The sequence below is a fragment of the Nerophis lumbriciformis genome, linkage group LG04, assembly GCF_033978685.3.
Source record: "Nerophis lumbriciformis linkage group LG04, RoL_Nlum_v2.1, whole genome shotgun sequence".
In the NCBI taxonomy this organism is placed as follows: domain Eukaryota; kingdom Metazoa; phylum Chordata; class Actinopteri; order Syngnathiformes; family Syngnathidae; genus Nerophis; species Nerophis lumbriciformis.
The window spans coordinates 66,138,020-66,142,500 of NC_084551.2; positions in this window are offsets into that span (position 1 = coordinate 66,138,020).

The window sequence follows — 4,481 nt, forward strand, 5'->3', positions numbered from 1 at the left end:
AGGGATGGATGGATGAAGAAAAGATGAGCGAGTGGTTAAGGGAAGTTTACGCGAAGAGGCCGGGTGGCTTTTTTCACACAGCTCCGAAGGCGAACACACCTTCACTAAGACGGGCACACAGCGCCGGACGACATACGCCAACATTTGCCAGTGGATCGTAAATGCCTGGGCAGATATTTCGGTCACAACTGTGGTCCGAGCTTTCCGGAAGGCAGGATTCACAGAATTGCTGCACAACAACAGCGACACTGAATCCGATGACTTCGACGAGACGGAGCCGGCCATTTTTGGATCCCACGCTTGCGCAACTTTTCAATTCGGACACCGAAGACGAAGAATTCGAAGGATTTACGAATGAAGAATAACTTCAGAAAGTGAGCGCTATGTTTATTTTGTGTGTTGTGACATTAACGTTCGAGCAACATTATGTTGCTATTGCTCTACACCATTTTGAATTTTACTATGTTTGTGATTGCACATTTGCGTACATTTTGGGACAGAGTTGTTAGAACGCTGGTTTTCAATATATTATTAAAGTTTGACTGAACTATCTGACTGTTTTTTTGACATTCCCTTTAGCGCAGCGTAGGCGCGGCTTATAATCCGGGGCGGCTTATTGGTGGACAAAGTTATGAAATATGTAATTCATTGAAGGTGCGGCTAATAATCCGGTGCGCCTTATAGTGCGGAAAATACGGTATATATAATAAATCATTGAACATTACTCCCATCTAGTGTCTGTTGCCGTCACCTCCCCTGCAAACCTTAACAAGATGACACTTTTACTGTAAATACAAAGCTTTATCACTTGGACTGTTCAACCCCAGGCCACTCTTGTAGCTGAATGTTTTCTACATTTTAAGATTAGGAACCATATGTGGCACTCTGGACATCATTCGTTCATTCATTGGTATTATTTATGTTCTTAACTGGGCCACCCACATATCTTTATAAATGACATGTCATTTGTAAAGACATGCCAGGCTGACAATAGGATCATGTAAACAACACTGCCAGAGCCGCAATGAGTTTATAGTAGGTGTGTGAATGATCAACAATCAATATTATTGGCAGAAATAGAGGGCCCCAAAATCAAATTTTGCTTAGGGCCCCATGGAGGCTTGGGCCGGCACTGGTGATGGGCCCGGCAACACCGATGCATCGGCGCATGCGTCGAGCTCATAGAGCGAAACCCTGTGTCGGTGCGCGTACCGCTTTTAGAAAGTCACGTGACCGATCATGAGCTGTTTTGGTCACGTGACCGATACGCCAACTGTGTCGCCTCCTCTGTGCCCTGTGAGCGGGTCTTTTCTTCAGCCGGAGAAATAATAACTAAGAAGAGAAATCGTCTAAAATGTAATACGTCGGAAAAACTTTTTATTTTTTTTATAAAAATGTGTAAAAAATAAAATAAAAAAAAATTCCCAGTCCACAATCATCCACAACACGTTCTCTTAGATGTCCATGTTATGATACATGTTCACATTATTTATTGACTGTATCTAAAAAAAGATAAAAATATATTTTTATTTAAATGAAGATATGAAATAATCCTAAATGACTTGGTTTATATTATTGTATATACTAGGGCAGGGGTCACCAACGCGGTGCCCGCGGTCACCAGGTAGCCCGTAAGGACCAGATCAGTCGCCCGCTGGCCTGTTCTAAAAAATAGCTCAAAGAGCAGCACTTACCAGTGAGCTGCCTCTATTTTTTAAAATTTTATTTATTTACTAGCAAGCTGGTCTCGCTTTGCTCCACATTTTTAATTCTAAAAGAGACAAAACTCAAATAGAATTTGAAAATCCAAGAAAATATTTTAAAGACTTGGTCTTCACTTGGAATAAGCGGTAGAAAATGGATGGATGGATGGGTCTTCACTTGTTTAAATAAATTCATTTATTTTTTTACTTTGCTTCTTATTACTTTTAGAAATACAATTTTAGAGAAAAAAATACAACCTTAAAAATGATTTTAGGATTTTTAAACAAATATACCTTTTTACCTTTTAAATTTCTTCCTCTTCTTTCCTGACAATTTAAATCAATGTTCAAGTAAATGTATTTATTTTTTATTGTAAAGAATAATAAATATTTTAGCTTCTGTTTTTTCGACGAAGAATATTTGTGAAATATTTCTTCAAACTTACTATGATTAAAATTCAAAAAAAATATTCTGGCAAATCTAGAAAATCTGTAGAATCAAATTTAAATCTTATTTCAAAGTATTTTGAATTTATTTTAAAATTTTTGTTCTGGAAAATCTAGAAGAAATACTGATTTGTCTTTGTTAGAAATATAGCTTGGTCCAATTTGTTAAATATTCTAACAAAGTGCAGATTGGATTTTAACCAATTTAAAACATGTCATCAAAATTCTAAAATGTATCTTAATCAGGAAAAATGACTAATGATGTTCCATAAATTCTTTTTTTAATTTTTTCAAAAAGATTCAAATAAGCTAGTTTTTCTCTTCTTTTTGTCGGTTGAATTTTGAATTTTAAAGAGTCGAAATTGAAGATAAACTATGTTTCAAAATTTTATTTTAAATTTTTTCTTGTTTTCTCCTCTTTTAAACCGTTCAATTAAGTGTTTTTTTTCATCATTTATTCTCTACAAAAAACCTTCCGTAAAAGGGAAAAAAAATGTACGACGGAATGACAGACAGAAATACCCATTTTTTTTATATATATAAATTTATTTATTTAGCTATTTTTTTTAAAATCACACTTACGTGTAACTTACAAATGACAATATATTTATTTATTTAAGTGTGTATCAAACTGGTAGCCCTTCGCATTAATCAGTACCCAAGAAGTAGTTTTTGGTTTCAAAAAGGTTGGTGACCCCTGTACTAGGGCATCAAATCAGTGTCAGTTGAGTCGGTCCATAGGTTGCCTGTAGGGATTTTTAATGTCCAGCAGATGTCAGTATTTAGTGACACAGTATCGACACAGTATCAATACAGTTTTGCAATGTGTCGAAACGCTTCATGACGCCTCATCAACCCATCACTAATATACACACACACATATATACATATATATATATATATATATATATATATATATATATATATATATATATACACATATATATATATATACATACATTGATATATACAGTATATAATTTATATTTATTTATTTTGCCGTTTTTGTTTACATGTTAAAGGTGTTTTAATGAATATACATGCATGTTTAACACATATATATTCCTTTCTTTCATGAAGACAAGAATATAAGTTGGTGTATTACCTGATTCTGATGACTTGCGTTGATTGTAATCAGACAGTAGTGATGATAACGTCCACGTTTTCAAATGGAGGAGAAAAAAAGTTCCTCCTTTCTGTCTAATACCACATGAAAGTGGTTGGTTTTTGCCATCTTATTTGTCCAGCTTCCATATTCGTTTTTATACACTTTACAAGAAATACATTGGCGGCGAACCCCGTAGCTTGCTAGCTTGTTTGCGCTGGCTTTCGGAGACTCTTGTTTTGAAAGCGCAGGCGCGATGGAGCGGCACTTTTATCGTGAAGACAGGAACTGTGCAGTCAGTCTTTAGGCTTTTGACAGGATGTACGGTTGAAATAAAAAAGGGTCATTTTTCCTTCACACTTTTGATTGATTGATTGGAACTTTTATTAGTAGATTGCACAGTACAGTACATATTCCGTACAATTGACCACTAAATGGTAACACCCGAATACGTTTTTCAACTTGTTTAAGTCAGGTCATGTGACCGCCTGGCTCTGTTTGATTGGTCCAACGTCACCAGTGACTGCATCTGATTGGTGGAACGGAGTGAACGTCACCAGTGACTGTATTTGTTGAAACGCAGGCACTATGAAGGTCTGTCTGACAGACCAAAAGAAACAAAGCGTGCATTAACAGATCGATAAAAATTAGTAGCGAGTAGCGAGCTGAATGTAGATAAAAGTAGCGGAGTAAAAGTAGCGTTTCTTCTCTATAAATATACTCAAGTAAAAGTAAAAGTATGTTGCATTAAAACTACTCTTAGAAGTACAATTTATCCCAAAAGTTACTCAAGTAGATGTAACGGAGTAAATGTAGCGCGTTTCTACCCACCTCTGGCAGTTCCATAGCCGTGGCCCCAAAAGATGATAACACAATGCTTTGTCATGCTATGTTTTGCAATATGTTTTGGTCACGTGGCCCTCTCTGGGCAAAGTCAGCTGTGAGGACTCGTGCTGGGGTGTTAATTATTGTCTATACATGTTTGGCATGTGATGTGTCTCCCAGCTTGCTGGAAGGGAGAACAACAAGACTGGCGAGGTCTTACAAATAGATGATTATAACGGTGGTGATTAGCTCGAATAACTGAAAGCTCCACACACGTCTCTCAATGGGAGCCACCTCATTTGTGCACCCATTTCACGTATTATTGATTGACTTTGACACGATGGAAAATGGACATCAGGGCCGTCCTAATGTATCCGTGCCAATGATTCGGTATACTCAAA